This window comes from Momordica charantia (assembly GCF_013281855.1).
Source record: "Momordica charantia cultivar OHB3-1 chromosome 6 unlocalized genomic scaffold, Mcharantia_2.0 BLBB01000006.1, whole genome shotgun sequence".
Taxonomy (NCBI): domain Eukaryota; kingdom Viridiplantae; phylum Streptophyta; class Magnoliopsida; order Cucurbitales; family Cucurbitaceae; genus Momordica; species Momordica charantia.
The window spans coordinates 20,100,152-20,118,573 of record NW_028275164.1 but is presented as its reverse complement, the minus strand read 5'-3'; the positions used below and the strand labels follow the sequence as shown (position 1 = coordinate 20,118,573).

General features: G+C 32.7%; 1 long non-coding RNA gene across 1 annotated transcript; it reads left to right on the top strand.

Moving 5' to 3' along the window:
- The first annotated feature begins 10,800 nt into the window (after positions 1-10,800).
- Positions 10,801-13,020, top strand: LOC148210889 (uncharacterized). Its single transcript, XR_015791846.1, has 4 exons — positions 10,801-11,133; positions 11,207-11,391; positions 11,482-11,516; positions 12,726-13,020. It is a non-coding gene; the product is annotated as an uncharacterized LOC148210889 (long non-coding RNA).
- Positions 13,021-18,422: the final 5,402 nt, after the last annotated feature.

Here is an 18,422-nt window from a genome sequence, read left to right as displayed (position 1 = left end):
GTGCTGGACTCTGATAGGTATCGAATTCCGATTTAATCATACCAAAAGAAAATATGAGCTGCAAGCTCAAGAACACGCTCCTAGGCTGATCCGAGAGGGCAGCTTCTCTCCCTGCAAAAAGGACTCACCCGATATCTATTTACCTCCCTCTCGTTGCACGCACGCCATGCTAAAATTTCAACTATAACAATACCGTTTTACCCTTCCTTACGTTTTCACTACTGGGGCAAATTTGAAGTTTGGGATACTGCATGTTCATAGTAAATACATAAAGTTACAATCATCAGTCTGCTGATAAAAACACTACAAAAAGTAGTTTTTTCCTACCTTTTTATTCTGATGACAAGACCCATATTTGCTTGTTGAATTCGGGACTTTTGTTCTTAAGTTAACAGGTCTTAGAATTTCATGAAAAGTCTGAAATTATGCAGTAGCAGTTTGAATTTACATAAAGCTCTGTAGCTATCATTTGATTTGATTATTGATATGAAATCCTGACTCGGTTAGATATTTGAAAGGACCACTTTCAATTCAAAATTAAAAGCTGTAAGGTAAATTTGTTTTGTTTGAAGCTGGTGCCTCATTTTATGGGCTTAATTTAACAGGTCCATTGGTTCGTGATTATGACATATATATCCTTGTTTTATGCTTACATTTTCTTAATCATACCACTTTTTATTACCCTCCAATCAAAAGTAGTTATTTTAAAATTACTTTTGAGAGAATTTTGTGTAAAGTTTGTTGTTATGGTCTTCCTAGGTGGCCCACTAGTTTGAACCATCCTATGGTGAAGCTAGGAAGCCATAGATATTGTTTCACACTTTATTATAATTATAAGTTTCATTTCCATCATACAAACTGGATTAAGTTGTGAGTTAGATTAAACTGAACTTTCAGTAAATGAATGTAATCTCTGATTCAGACTGTAATTTGACCATATAGCATTTGTCATTCGATAGCTAAAATTATTTCTTCATAAGTTAGTACCGACCACGATTCTCGAATCATGATATTAAGAGACATTTTGATTTACATCTCGTTTTGACCGTTGAGTCCATCATAATAGTTATTGTACCGTTAATATATATGAAAATATAGAGAAATAAGATGGTTTGAAATTGTCGTTGATATTTAAGTGAAGATATGGAATGCTAAATAGTCAATATTTTATAAAATAATAAATTAATTAGTACTTTTATCTAATGATTAGAATTCATGAACATCAAAAAGGCATTTTATATTTAAAAACTGTAAAAATACATCAGCCTTGACCTCTGTTGAATGCTCCAATAATCTTTACCTTCTCCACTAACGTTTATTATTATTATATTTGAGAATTGATTCCATATGGATTATGTTAGTAGGTTCCTACAACTGGGACTCGTTGTTTGGACTGAACAACGTTGTAATCATCACAAGACTGGAACTTGAGACTTCAAAGTAGATAGCACCTCAAAATTCCAAGTGCTTGTCATTGTCACATCTCTCGACCAACAATTGAGGATCAAGGTTGACCACCCTCATTTGAAATACAATACCATGGCACCCCCTCAATCCATTCTTCATACGGAATGTGTGAAGAGGTTGATTTTATACGGCCTAACACTTCCAAATTTCCAACAATCGTGCAACGTAGACACTCTAAACTTTGATACTATTGGAAGATCAACACCGAGTATGCAAATCTCTACTCTTAAGTTTTTTCTCTCTCTAAGGGGGTTTTTTATCTCCGTTTTCAAAACGGAGTGTAGGGTTTGTTAAGACAAACCCATGTTTGTTTCACAGTTTTATAAACTCGGTTTGCTACAATAAATACTATTTCACCTCTCAGGTTTGCTACAATAAATACTATTTCACTCTCTATGTTGCTACAATAATTTATTTCTACTCCCCAAGTTGCTGCAGTGTATATTTTATATTTTCTAAAATGCATTAATTTTTTAATTAAATATATTAAATAAATGAAGAAATTAATTACTTGTAATTATAATTATAAATAAGTAAATCAATTTAATTAAAAGTACATGTAATAAATAATTAATTCATATATCGACAATTTTTTCTTTCGTTTTTTTCCAAATGATCCAAGAAAAATCAAAATTTTTTTTGTTCTTATTATCTATTTTTAGCTGTTTTTTTTTTCATTTTATATAGTTGTTGCTACAATAATTTATTTCTACTCCCCAAGTTGCTGCAGTGTATATTTTATATTTTCTAAAATGCATTAATTTTTTAATTAAATATATTAAATAAATGAAGAAATTAATTACTTGTAATTATAATTATAAATAAGTAAATCAATTTAATTAAAAGTACATGTAATAAATAATTAATTCATATATCGACAATTTTTTCTTTCGTTTTTTTCCAAATGATCCAAGAAAAATCAAAATTTTTTTTGTTCTTATTATCTATTTTTAGCTGTTTTTTTTCATTTTATATAGTTGTTCATTTTGTTTCTATCATTTTTATTTACTTTTTATTATCACTATCACATTTGTAAAAGATGTTATAATTTTGTATAATTATTTATTTTAATTTTATATATTCTTTTTAACCTATGAAGTTAATAGTTTTTAAGCAAGTATTATTTAAAAGGTTTCCACTTTGTAATAAAATGTAATTTTTAAATAAAATAACTGAAATTTAATAGTAATGTTGATGATAATTAAGTAATCATTTTTTTCTTAGAATAATTAAGTAATAAAATTTATTTTAGTAAATAGTGAAAAATTAAATAACTTGTTGATAACATTTTCTCTACGGTAAAATTTATGTCTAATGAATTTGTATACTCTTGTTTAAACTTTGATAAATACTTTAAAAAGTATTTTCATAGATAATTAAATATTTATTTTTAAAAATTAATTATTGAAAAAAAATTGGATGGACAAAGGTATTAAAAATATTTTATATATCCTTAAAATAATATTTCCTAATTTCATAAGAAAATTGACTTATTTAAAATAAAGTTAAATAATTTAAATGTAACTTAAATTATTTTAATTAAACAATTAGTTTATAAATTATAATTTTTTAAAAAAAATTAAAACTCAACCAATCAAGCATAAATTTAATAAGTTCAGTTTAACCAAATACAAAATACAGACAACAAACCAGACTTAACATCAACCAAAGAGAGACTTAACAAACTTAGACTTAATAAACTTATTTCTTGCTCCAACCAAACACAGACTTAACAAACCAGACTTAATAAACCATGACAAAATAACGATCCAAACACCCCCTAAGTTTTTTAAAGCTCTAGAGCCTATTTGTGACTCTTTTTTTTTTTTAAATATAGTACAATAAATTGAGGTATGGGAGTTTGCACCTTTGATCTGAGAAGAAGGAGTAGGTACTAATTATCTCTAAACTATACTCATATTAGTGAACGTATTTGTGACTTGATCATTGGAGATTCTTAACGAAATATCTTACTAATATCTGTTGGATTGGTATGGCAACCCTAGAGGGGTGAATAGGGTTTAATTAACAAAATGTAAACTTTTTAATAAATTGGTCAAATTTAAAAAAAAAAAATACACTTTTTGAGATATATAATTTTAACAAAGTAAGATAAAATAAACTCTAAGGCAAACAAGAGATTTTAAAGCAAACAATAAAATTCTAAAATTAATTGCAAAAATAAATAAGAGATAGTGTAAGAGAATTTTAATAGCGGGAATTTTTATATTGGTTCGGCACAACTGTCCTGTCCCACTTCCCAATCACCCTTTGGGTTGTAAATTGAAATTCTAACTCTTTCCATGGTAGGAGTTAAACTAGTACGCTACCCTTCTCGAGAGCAAAGATGATCCTCTCCACGGTGAGGATCACACCGTTATATTGAATTTGAATTTTTGAAACACACACTTACAAACTCTCAAATAGAGTGAATGTACAAATTTGAGCTCATAAAAATTCAATCCTCAAAACAATAAATTTTTCTCACAAATAAGATGAAAAGAAAAATTGAGAACTTGGACAGATTAACAAATGAAAATTTTGAAGTTGAGAATAAGAAAATTGTGTATAATTTTGAAAGAGAAGTTAAGTTTAAATAGAGGAGAGAAAATGATAAAAAAAATCAAGTTTAATTTTGAACCATTAGATCTTAATTATTGAAAATGAAGAATTGAGATAATTAAAAAAAAGAATTAAAAATTATATATATATATAATAATAATAATAATAAAATATATATATATATTATAATAATAATAATAATAATAATAATAATAATAATAATAATAATAATAATAAAAATAAAAAGTAATATATATATGTGTGTGTGAGAAACTGTTAGAATTTTGAAAATCTTGTTTTTTTAACACTGAAGTATGTCAACATTTAATGCTGACATGATATTTTTTTTCTTTTGGTTTCAAAAGTTACAAGATAACTTTTGATTTTTTTTTTAATTTTTCTTTTCTTTTTCTATATATAACAAAACAAGCTTGCCACTTGTCAACCTATCAATTATCTATGTCAACTTATCAGATATTTTTCCTTTCTTGTTTTGATTGTAACTTCTCTGTCTGAGCTCCGATTTGGATGATTCAATAGTCGTTGGAATTGTTGTAATGAGCTCTACGTTGTGAACACTTTAAAATACTAAAAATATCAATAAATAAAAATTAAATTTGTTATCATCAAAACATTAATTACTTAATTAATTAAAATTAATTCATTTGAGATTAAGGGCCAAAAAGCCAACAATCTCCCCATTTTTTATGGTGACAAATTTCCAAAGAAAAATATGTAAACATTTGATAATCATCACATTAAATCCAAAATATTATACTTAAAAATAATTCAAAGATTCATTTCTCCCCCTCAATTAATACATCCATAGATTAATAAACCAATTCATTTCTCCCCTTCAATTGATACATCCATGGATTAATAAACCAATAAATCATGAAACAATTTTAGAGCCAATTTTTCTTAAGCTTCTCCCCTTTGAAATGATCAAAAAGAAAAAAAAAATTAAGAACATAAAAAGCTCCCCCTAAAAATATGAACACAATCTTGCATAAATGCTCCCCCTATCAATATGCATTTAAAAAAATTAAGATGCTTCACAACAAATAATATCAAGCTGAAGCCTAATTTTGCAAAAACATTCTTCATTTAAAGGCTTGGTAAAAATATCCGTTAATTGATTATTTGAGCTTACAAATTCAAGAGTAATATGACCATTTTGCACATTCTCTCTTATAAAGGGATGTCTAATATCTATATGCTTAGTCCTAGAGTGATATATATGGTTTTTAGTCAAATTTATGACACTTGTATTATTACAAAATGTAGGCACATTTTCAAACTTTAATCCAAAAATCACAAAAAGTTTGTTTCATCCAAAGAATTTGAGCATAACAACTAGCAACCACAATATATTCCACTTCGGTAGTGGATAAAGCAACCAAATTTTGCTTTTTACTAAACCAAGAAACTAAGGAACTACCAAAGAAATTGGCAAGTCCCACTAGTACTCTTTCGGTCAAGTAAACTATCGCAAAATCCACATCAGAATATCCTACCAAATTAAATTCAACATTTCTAGGATACCACAAACCTAAATCAATAGTTCCAAGCAAATATTTAAATATTCTTTTAACGGCATGCACATGAGATTCTTTAGGACAAGATTGAAATCTAGTACAAATACATACACTAAACATAATATCGTTTTTACTGGCGGTTAAATAAAGTAAAGAGCCGATCATACCTCGATAAGTCTTTACATCCACACATTTACCTTTCTCATCCTTGTCAAGCTTAGTGGATGTGCTCATAGGAGTTTTGACACTTTTACCTTCATTGAATTTGAACCTTTTGAGCAAATCCCTTGTGTATTTCTCTTGACTTATGAAGATACCATTCTTGAGTTGTTTGATTTGGAGACCAAGGAAGAAGCTAAGTTCTCCCATCATACTCATCTCAAACACATTATGCATACAGTTAGAAAATTCTTCACACATAGAAGGATTAGTAGAACAAAAAATAATATCATCCACATATATTTGCACTAAAAGCATATCATTTTCTTTAGTCTTAATGAGGAGAGTAGTATCAAATTTACCCATTTTAAAACTATTTTCAAAAAGAAAATTACTAAGTCTATCATACCAAGTTCTTGAAACTTGTTTTAAACCATAAAGAGTCTAGGAAGGGCGCGGAAGCTACCCTTTCTAGAATGCAAGCAAGGTCGCTTGCCTCCGACGCCTTTTTTTGAAGACTTTTTGTTGCGTCCCCCGGACACGCGAGAGCCCAGCCCGGGAGGACGGAAAGGACAGAGATATAAAGCAATATAGCCTGTTCGGAAAGCAGGGATGCTTCTGGAGCTAAAAGGAAAAAAATAGAATTGATTTCACAGCTGAGAATTCGAGCAAGAAGCACTCTCGCGCTCTCGAGCGGTAAGCGGTTGAGGATTTTGATCCGTCGGGACTGACGGGGCTCGAACCCGCAACTTCCGCCTTGACAACAGGATGCGCGAATCTTGCTCTACCACCCCTCCCTTTCTTTAAAAAGAATACGGGAAAACTCCATTCAATTCTCGATGGAAACGGAGTTTTGCGAATTGCAACTTAAAAACATGATTTGGAAAATCAAAACTTTCAAAGCCCGGAGGTTGTTCTACATAAACTTCTTCCATAATATAACCATTTAAAAAAGCACTTTTTCACATCCATTTGATACAAAATAAAATTCTTATAAGAGGCAAAAACAAATAACATTCTAATGGCTTCTAATCTAGCAATGGGTGCAAAAGTTTCCTCATAATCTATTCCTTCTTCTTGACAATAACATTGAGCTACAAGTTTAGCTTTATTTTTAATGATATTTTCATTCTCATCCATTTTATTTCTAAAGACCCATTTAGTCTCAATTATAGAAGTATTAGAAGGCCTATGGACTAATTCCCAAACTTTGTTTCTTTCATATTGATTTAATTCTTCTTGCATAGCTAAAATCCAAAATTCATCACTTTCGGCTTCTTTAGAACTTTTTGGTTCAATTTGAGAAACAAAAGCAATGTTATTAAACATATTAAGAGAGGAACGAGCTTTCACACCTTGTTCGGGATCACCAAGAATTAAATCTTTAGGATGGGATGGAGCATACTTCCACTTCTTAGGCATGAATGAAAAACCGTCCACCTTATTTTCGTTAATGCTCACTTCTTGCTTACTTGAAACAATCTTTTTGCTTTTGTCACTAACAAGTAAATCTTCAAAATTTCTTTCTAAAGAATCACTACAAAAAGAATTATTAGAAACAACATTGCAAGGTTCATCAAATACCACATGCGTAGATTCCTCAACTACCGATGTTCTTTTATTAAAAACTCCATAAGCTTTACTAGTAGAGGAATAGCCAAGGAAAATACCAACATCCGTCTTAGAATCAAATTTTACAAGCTTTTCTTTGTTGTTCAAAATAAAACATTTGCAACAAAAAACTTTGAAATACCAAATATTTGGAATTTTGTTATGCCAAAGTTCATAAGGAGTTTTATCTAAAAAAGGTCTAATTAAACTCTATTTAAAACATAACAAGCGGTGTTAACGGCTTCTGCCCAAAAGTATGAAAGTAAACCATACTTTTCTATCACTAGCAATTTCAATGATGCAATTCTTTTTATCAAACACAACTCTAAATCCTTTATCACACAATTGACTAATACTAAGTAAATCATACTTCAAACCATCAACCAAAAGTACATTTCCAATCAAAATAGAAGATTCATTACCTATACTACCCTTACCTATTATTTTACCTTTCTTCTTATCACCAAAGGTTACAAAACCTCCATCCTTTTTGGAGAAAGAGACAAACTTGGATTAGTTTCCTGTCATGTGCTTCGAGCAACCACTATCCAAGTACCACTTGCTTTTCTTGGAAGCTTTCAAACAAACCTACAAACACAAAATTTTAAATTTGATCATTTGGTACCCATACTTGTTTGGGTCCTATAAGGTTAGCATTAACAAACTTGGGGATCCATTTCATTTTTGTATTTTTATTGAAAGCATAAGATTTAGACGAGCAACAAGAATAAGATTTATGTCCATACTTGCCACAGGAAAAACAAACAACATTATGCAATGAATTATCTTTTACAACACATTTATGCATCCTATTTTTCTTGGATAAATTCTTTGTTGGAGCATTGTGAAACTTTGCCCTTTGAGAGTAACTTCTTCTAGAAGAAGTAGTTTGAGCATATTTTAATTTAAAGCACTTAGGTCTTATATGACCTTCAACACCACAATGATGACATATAGGCACAAATCTAGTTTTAGCATTCTTAGATACAACATTAGGTGCAAGTTTAGGCATAATAGGAGAGACTTTAACAAAAATAGTTTTAGAACTTGAGGGAGTAGAATATTCATCAATATAGCCTAAACCTCTTTTATCACCATAAAGCTTACCTACTTCAATTATCTTGTCTAACCTTTGAGCACCTACTGTTTACTTTTTAATAGAATCTTTAGCCTTATCAAGTTCCACTTAAAGCATTTGATTCGTTTTTCTTGAGTAATTTAATCAAATTATCTTTTTCACAACCATCATGCTCAAGAAATATAACTTTATCAAGTAAAGTATTTTTCTCATCACAATCAAGAACATGTTTATCACAAGAGACATTCACAACATCATGCTCATTTTTCTTTAAACGAGCAATATCATCAAGCAAAGACTTATCTTCACTAGCTAAGACATTGTTTCTTTTTAAGCATAACATATTTAGAACCAAGTTTTTCTAAATCATTTTGCATATTCTCAAAAGCTTCAAACAACTCATCATAAGAAAGGGGATCAAGAGTTACCTCATCATCTTGTTTATCCTCCTTGTACTATGAGCCATGAAGCAAAAGTTTGCTACTTCTTCATTCTCATTTTCACTTCCACTTTCATCATTATCATCCCAAGTAGCCTTCATTGCTTTCTTGGATTTCTTGGATAATTTAAGAAGAGGACAATTGGTTCTAATATGACCCGGTTTTTTGCATTCATAACAAATTACCTCATCCTTTTTGCTCTTTTCACATTTTGACTCTTTTTGGTTGGAGAAATGGTTCTTGAATTGTTTCTTCCTCTTGATGAAATTTTTATACTTACGTGAGAGATAGACTACATCATCTTCATCGAGGACATTCTCGCCTTCAGAGTCAACTTCCAAGGTGATGGTCTTCAATGCTATGCTCTTCTCTTTCTTTTTCTTCTCATCCTCCATGGTTTTATTGATCTTTATCTCATGCCTCATCAATGAACCAATGAGTTCGTCCATGGAGAGAGTCTTGAGATCCTTTACCTCTTGAATGGCGGTGACTTTAGGCTCCCATTGTTTAGGCAAAGACCATAAGAGCTTCTTTACCTTTTCAAGATTTGAGTATTATTTTCCAAGTCCTTCTAAAGCATTAACAATGTTAGTAAATCTAATAAACATATTGAAAATAGCTTCATTATCATCAATTTTAAACATTTCATATTGATGAACTAAAATGTCAATCTTTGTTTCTTTTACTTGACTAGTTCCTTCATGAGTGATTTCTAATTTATCTCATATATCCTTAGTGGTTTTGCAAATAGACACCCTATTATACTCAACTTCATTCAAAACACAAAACAAGCAATTATAGCTTTGGCATTTAAAGAACATGCTTTCTTTTCATTTATAGACCATTCTTCTTTAGGCTTTACAACTCTAACACCATCAATATCTTTTATTGGAATTTTAAATCATTATTCAACAACATCCCATAAATCATAGTCAATAGAAAGCAAGAAAAATTTCATTCTGTTTTTCCAATAACTATAATTATTACCATTAAAGAAATGAGGCTTAATAATAGATTGACTATAGGTAAAACGGATGAAACCTAAAGTTGTCATAGCTCAAAAACAATTAAGTTTATCAAATGGGAGCAACTTGGTTCTGATACCAATTGTTGGATCGGTAAGGCAACCCTAGAGGGGGGTGAATAGGGTTTAATTAACAAAATGTAAACTTTTTAATAAATGGGCCCAATTTAAACAAAAATAATACACTTTTTGAGATATGTAATTTTAACAAAGTAAGATAAAATAAATTCTAAGGCAAATAAGAGAAATTTAAAGCAAACAATAAAATTCTAAAATTAATTGAAAAAATAAATAAGAGATAGGGTAAGAGAATTTTGATACTGGGAATTTTTATAGTGGTTTGGCACAACTGTCCTACTCCACTTCCCAAGCATCTCTTGGGTTGTAAATTGAAATTCTGACTCTTTCCATGGTAGGAGTCAAACCGATACACTGTCCTTCTCAAGAGCAAGGATGTAACGCCCCGCGTTACTCAGGTTAGCTTGCCTCGAGTTCCGGAAAATTTTATAACAAAATAGATTTTGTTTATTGATTTATTTATTTATTTCATTTATTTATTCTTTTTATTTTATTTGACTCATCAGTGATCTTTATTTAATTTAAGTGTGGCATCTCGGCTAGTGTGTATTGTTACAGAGTTAGTGGTGAGTTAGTAGAGTGTAGTATTTATTAAGTTATGGTTTAGTACGGATTCCGCTATGTGACACTTGCTCTGGGCCATTGGACCAACTACGAAATTATATTATTGGTTTTGTTAACAATGAGTGATTGGGTAAATGGGCCTTAAACAAAAGAAACTAGCCCAAGTGAGTTATGTTGCAAAACAAAAGAAAAAGGGGAATTAAAACAAAACAACCCTAGCCCATCTTGTTCTCCTTCCTCATCTTCTTCCACCCTTCCCTTTCGTTTGAAGCCGCCAGCCCCCCCCTATCCGGATTTCTTTCTCCGACGAAGCAGCACCGACGACGGGACAGCAGCAGGCGCGGGCGTCGGGTAGCAGCAGTGCGGCGTTGGGCAGCGGCAGACGGCGGCAGCGCGCGACGGGCAGCAGCGGCGTGCGACGGGCAGCGGCGGCGGGTGGCCTTGGGCAGCGGCAGCGTGCAACGGGCAGCAGCGGCGTGCGACGGGCAGCGGCGGCGCGTGACGTTCGGGCTGTTGCAGGCGGCATCGATACACGTGAGGCTGTTTTCGTGGCGTCCCTTCTCCGATCCAACGAGCCTAACAACCTCGAATAGCTTAGATTCGTGAAACCCGGTAACTTTCTTTGACCCACATTTGTTCGAAGTTAGATTTGGAACACCCACACCTAAGCGAAGTTGTTTTGTAGTAACGGACACCAAAACGAAGCCGTTGGAGGTCGTTTTGGGCACTTTTCGCTGCTGCAAAAACGTGGACAGCAGTGTTTTGATGGTGTTCGGCGATTATCTTCATCCGTTCGAAGCCCGATTTACGCTACCCACACCTTTGCAAGCTAGATCTAATTTACCCACACCTACACGAAGTCATTTTGCGGTAATGAGCCCTTTGAACCCTCGTAGAGTCGTTTTTCGAAGGCTGAACAGTACATTCAAATTGCTGTTTTTTTCTATTTTTGGTGCTTAGGTGTGAGATCGACGCAAACTTAAAGACGTGGTTGTGTAAGTAGCACCAGGGGGCGAGTGCGTGCGTTATTTAGCGTTAACAGAATGGTTTTGATACTGTTCTTTTTCTTGTTAAAATCATTTAAATGAGCATGTAGGGATTGTTAGTTTGATTTGTGGATTTCTAGCGATCTTGTTGCCATCTTTCTATTATTGAATATTTTTGAGGAAACATGCTTCCTGTTCTTATTGTTGTAGATGACTGGTAGGTTCCGAACTGTTATAGTTAGAAGTAACTGGCTCATGACGTTTTGCAAATGGGATGTAAATGAAATGCTAGCGTGGTTATACCGATAATTTAATTCATATTGCTCTGGTTTTGAGCTGTTGGATGTATTTTGTTTATTACGTGGAACAGCATGCTTGTAAACGGTGTAGTGATTTAGAATGTGGGAGTTTTACTTGTAGGTGGTCATGGAAGGGTTAGTGAAGTGGTGAAGGGTGAAGGGTAAAGGGACGGGTTGATAGTCCGTTAACCACGGGTGTTCTGACCTGAAAAATGCATATAAATCGCTTGGAGGTTCAAAGCCCTGAGTAGTGGCCTTGGGAATAAATGACAAGGCCGAACGTCAAATCTCTGTAAACGTGTATTGGGGTCTTGGGGATAAATGTCAAGGACCAATACGCTGGGAAGTCATCGGTACCTTGGGAATAAACGGCAAGGACCGGTGCACAGTTCAGGCCTTGGGAATAAATGGCAAGGCCGAACGTCAAGTTTCTGTAGAGGAGTATTGAGGCCTTGGGGATAAATATCAAGGGTCAATGTGACTCGAGGAGTTAGGCTTGAGGGATAAAAGTAGAGTGGTGTTTGCGAAGTAGTGGTGCTTGGCCTTGGGAATAAATGGCAAGGTCGAACATCAAGTACTGGAAAAGGAGGGGGTACGGTGTCTTGGGAATAAATGTCAAGAGCCGTCATGCCTCGAGAAGTTAAGCGGGGAGTAACATAGAGGGGTGTAGAGGAAGGTTTAGTACCATGAGACAAGGGCTAGTGTATCATGGGTTGTGGTCTTGGTAGTTCCGACGCATGGTTGTTGTATGTAAATGTCTAGTTATTGTTTGCTATCTCTCACTACTTATTTGATTACCTTGCTATCGTTTTATTCTTTATGCCGTGACTGTGAGCATGATTTTTGTGTTAGTTAGGAAGTGCTACTTACGGAGTACCTTATGTACTCACCCCCCTTTTTTACCCTTATATGTTTTCAGGTGCGAACAGGGTCGACCGCGGTGATGACGTGGAGAGAGCTTGACCGAGGAAGGATCACTAGCTTAGTTAGTGAGGATAGAGGGAAGGGTCGTTGGGTACGAGTAGCATTGAGATTTATGTTATTGCTAGGTGTGAACCGCGGAGGAAATTTTGTATTCTTTAGAACTACTTTATTTGTTATGGATGTTGCTGGCAAACGCGTCACTGTCGTCGTTGGAGGTTAGCTGTACGATTGTTTTATTTATTTATGAATTTTTGCCACTAAGGCGGATATGAGATGTTTCTGTTTTTAAATTGCCTACGGAGGGCGAAGTCCTGACAGTTTGTGACATTTATATTTCGGATAGAACGTATGGGAGTCGAAGTTTTATTTCATTTAAATTATTTTCCCAGGGAGTTGCTTATCACGTGTTTAGAGTTAAAGCTAGCCAGGTAAATTATTTAGCGTTGCCTAGGATGATATTTAAAATCCTGGGGCGTTACAAAGGATGATCCTCTCCACGATGAGGATCACACCGTTACAATGAGTTGGCAATTTTGAAACACACACTTACAAACTCTCAAATAGAGTGAATGTACAAATTTGAGGTCACAAAAATTCAGTCCTCAAAACAATAAATTTCTCTCACAAATAAGATGAAAAGAAAAATTTAGAACTTGGAGAGATTAGCAAATGAAAATTTTAAAGTTATGGAGGATTGAGAATAAGAAAATTGTGTATAATTTTGAAAGAGAAATTGGCTTTAAATAGAGGGGAGAAAATGACAAACAAATCAAGTTTACTTTGAACCATTAGATCTTAATGATCTTAATTATTGAAAATGAAGGATTGAGATAATTAAAAAAAAAAGAATTATATATATAACAATAATAATAAAATAATATATATATACACACACGTGAGAAAGTAGTTTGAATTATATAATAATAATAATAATAATAATAATAATAATAAAACATATATATGTGTGTGTGTGAGAAACGGTTAGAATTTTAAAAATATTGATTTTTTTTTTATTTTAACACTAACGCAATGCTGACCTAATATATATTTTTTTCTTTTGTTTTCAAAAGTTACAACGGTAACTTTTGATTTTTTTTTACTTTTCTTTTCTTTTGTTTTTCTATATATATATATATATATATATATATATATATATATTAATAAAACAAGCTTGCCACTTGTCAACCTACGAATTGTCCATGTCAACTTCTTCGGTATTTTTCCTTTCTTGTTTCGATCGTAACTTCTCCGTCTGAGCTCCGATTTGGATGATCCAGTCGTTGGAATTGTTGTAACGAGCTCTACTTTGTGAACACAAAATACTAAAAATATCAATAAATAAAAATTAAGTTTGTTATCATCAAAACATTAATTAATTAATTAATTTGAGATTAAGGGCCAAAAAGCCAACAATATCCTCTAACTCTACGACATTTTTCTATTTTTATTTGCAGGTATAAATCTCACATCGATAGAAGATTTCCAAGATCAACATATGTCTAATGATATTAAACATTTATAAATAGTCAAGAGGCAAGTTGTAAACCTTGATGCTGTTGGGGTTGCAAGGTGTGCAAACAAAGTCTCACATTGGTTAGGGAAGAGAGTGATACATGGTATATAGATGAGAACAATTATTTCCATTAATATAAGGCATTTTGGGTGAAACCAATTGCAAAATCGTGATGGTTATGCCCAAAGCAGACAATATCATACAATTGTGGAGATATTTGGGCTAATTGGGGGTATCGTTGTCCTCCTTAACAAGTCATCTGTTTTGGCTCCATTATCCCAATCTCTCATTCAAATTTACTAGCGATATCTGAAGCTTTCCTTCTTTGTTTTCAAATACTGATTCTTGACTAAAGAACTTATTGATGACTTGATAACTTTATTTAAGCCTGCTGCCATAATTGAAACTCCACTCTTTACCTTAGCACCTACTAGGTTCATCTTCTTCGATGCAACTATTTGCTGACTGATAATCTCCAAAATAGAGTTGTTCTAGTAAATATTTGGATGTTTTTGTGTGAAGAAATGTCAAAATATGTCTAATTTAGCTCTCAAATCTCATAAATACTATTTGAAATCGAAGTTCCCATGTCTTGAATGTTTTGGTTAAAAATTGTGCTAAACTCTCTTATTTTTGGCACAATTGCGCAGGTTTGGAAAGAGAAGACAAGGCATGAAGAAAGCGCTGAGCCTAGAAAAGAGTAGATGAAGCAAGTTCAAGACAGGGCAGAAGAAAGCTGGAGCGAAGAATCGCTGGATTATATATTTACAATGTAGTAATTGTCCCAGACATGGGAAAATTACCATGCCTGTACAATTTCCAGCTGGGTGCCCTAAAATGGGGACCCGATATAAAAGAGACATTTTAACCTAGTCGACACACAAAAATCCCAAGAAAGACACATTTTTTAGTGTTGGAAAAGACAAGTAAGAAGAATCTCACCATTTTTAAGAGGAGAGCTGACCATAGAGGGGATATTCGGGTACTGCTGCGAGCTATCGTCTCCATCTTTGGTTTTCTTCTCTTTTCTCAAAATGGGTTGTAACAGTTGCTTGTCCATTATGTTTTCTTCTTCCTCCATGAGCTAAACCCCATTTTGAGGGAGATTTGCGTACTGTAACTGATGAACAACCAAAACTCTAGTTGATTTTTATTTGATATTAAATAGAGCTATGTTTATTTCTTGAATCTTATTGAACATTGTTGGCCACTCTATTTTGTATGCAAGCATCTATATGACCCCTATTTATGATTCGCTACTTTTTTTCTAGTAGGGTCGTGGATACTCAGGAATGTGGTCCCCTAATCATGCTTAGAACTTGTGTTTATTGCTCGGATATTTAGCAACGGGAGTTGTAGGTATTCATGTTTGGGTGTCTCAGAAAGGAACCATGTCAAGTTGAGCATTAATGAATGATTTTGTGCTAGAACATAGGTTAGGATTCAGTGAAAGCATGCTATGTCTCCCCCGTTTTTCCATATCTGTTTACTCCCAATTTTTGTTATTCTGTGCTGTAGCTTCTTTTTGGTGTCAACATTTTAAAGTGTGTTTACTGATGGGATCGTTTATTGTTTGTTTATGATATTTTTCTTTACTTTCGACACAATCATCTATATTTTATTGTTTTTGTACTTTTAGTATCCTCAAGCATAGTTTAGAATATTTTCCCAAGTCCCTGTGGATTCGACCTTGTTTTGTACTACAATCGATGAATATAGTGTACATTTGCACGTGTATCTAACACGGTTGTGTGGACGCAACACTGACGCGACTTCATCAATTCACCCATCTGTCTAAAAATTAAGGATAATCCCTAACAATCTAAAGAACTTGTTTTTGTTCTATGACTTCCCAATTCTTGTTCCTGAATTGTGAGTCAAATCCTCCTGATATTTTCTGATTGTCTTTGTTGCTGGCTCAATCCTACCTCTTTGGACACCATCTGCAACTTGCATCGATTGTTTTAACGATCATCTGGAAAAACTTAATTGCAACGTGCAAATTGTAGATCTTCTGTGGCCAATTGCCATCAACTTGGATCCTTTAGTGAGTTTCCACTTATTTCCATTACACTCACTCTGATAATCATCATTGTCCAGCTTACTGTAGAGATAAGATTCATTCTGATATTGAGTAGATACCTGACATCTCAAAGTAATAACTTAGTCCCCCTATTGGTCTCCAATCGAATATTTTCAATCCCTTTAATCTTGGCAAGTTTTCCATTCCCCATTCTCACGTGGCCGCAGTTGCCTCTTTTGAAAGATGTGAATAATCTTCTATTTGAATATTTGTGTACTGAAGTTGCGTTGTCTAACCCACTCTGATGACTACTTTCCTGTTTTTGTTTTGTTTGTTTTGTTTTTTTGTTTTTTTTGCTCTAACACAAATGAAGGTATCATCCACAACTGCATTTGCCTATTCTATATGCCTTTTCAGTTTTTCTTGATGTGGCTCATTTCATGGCAGTGAAAACATTCGATCTTCCAATTCCTTTTGCTATATATTTTTTTCTACCTGTCGTCAATAAAACATTCTCTTTACCTTCTTGAATAGTCAATGTTGAGTCTTGTTTGGAAGTAGACTATTTTCCACTTTTTTCTTATGAATTTCTTCAGCAATTGCCACATCACAATTTTTTGAAAATTTTAGAGATTTGTCTCCTAACGAATTCGACACAACTATCTTCGTCATTTCCAAACTTTAAGGTAAAGATGTTAGCAACAAAATAGCATTCTCTTCGTTATTAAAAATAATCTTAACTGATGTCAATTGATTAATTAAATTTGTGATCTCATTTATGTGGGAATTGACAAAAGTATTCTCTTCCATATAAAATGTTAAAAGATCTTCTTATAAGATGTACCCTATTATTAGCTTAGTGTAACAACCCGTATTTTCTAATACGGTCATTCTGACAAAATGCGGAAACGTAACTTTCAAGAAACCTTAAGAACTAAAATTATTCAGCAGAAGCAATTTCTTTACAGAATTTTTCTAAACTAACTTAACTAAATAGGAGGATGACTTTCAAACTCATGCCAGTATGCTAAACTTCACCTTCTACCAGAATGATAATTCAATCCTTCATCTGAAAAATATTTAGGAAAACAAAGATGAGTACAAAAATACTCAATAAGCAATTTCCATATCGAATTTCAAAATTCATTTTCCTTTCAAAACATTCGTAAAAAAAAAAATACGAACATATCAAAACTTTTAAAGTTCTTTAAAATATTTAATACAATTTTCAAAACTTTCAAAACAAACTAAATTTTCAGAAACAAAGTCTTCAAATAAGGTAAAATTTTCAGTCAATCAAAACAAACTTTCATTCTTTCACAACAAACTTTCATTCATTCAAAACGAACTTTCATTTGATCAAACTCAAAATCCTTCAAAACAAACTTTCTTCCAATCAAAACCTTCAAAATTCCTTCTAAAACATTTGGTACAACTTTCAAACTTTATAATAACTAAATCATTCAAACATTCAAAACAATCTTACATTCATTCATACTTTCAAAATCAGAGTGGAATGTTGCATTATTTGGGTAGCCTATAAAACATATGTGGTTACCCGTCGGTAACACCAAATCAATCAGAAGCTTCTATCAAAGTTGTCGAATTAATATCGACCAGAACAGAGTTGTCAAAATAATATCGACCAGAACAGAGTTACTTAAGTGTGAGGCCATGTGAGTGAATAACACACACATGAATCTTCATTCCCAAGGAACGCCAAACCACAAAAATGCCTTCCCACAAATAAGCCAGAACAGAAATCCATCAATTCCAAATTAGGCTACTACCCCAAATAAGCAAAACGTTCCTCAAAACAAAATCATGGCATATCCGGATAGCCCTATGAAATCAATCAAAATATATTTCAAATAAAATGCAAAACAAATACTTACTTTCGATATTAAATTAATTCAAAACATTGAAATAATTTAAAACAAACTTTATCAATCATCCCAAAACATGATTTCAAATATTTCACAAATAAACAAAATATCAATTTCAAACCTTTAAATACATTTAAACAAAACTTTATCAAATCATTTAAGAATACTTCAAATACTTTGCAAATAAACATAATTTCAATTGCCAAATTAGTTTTCAAATCTATAATAAAACTTCAATTTCATATGCAAGATATCAATTTCAAATCTTCC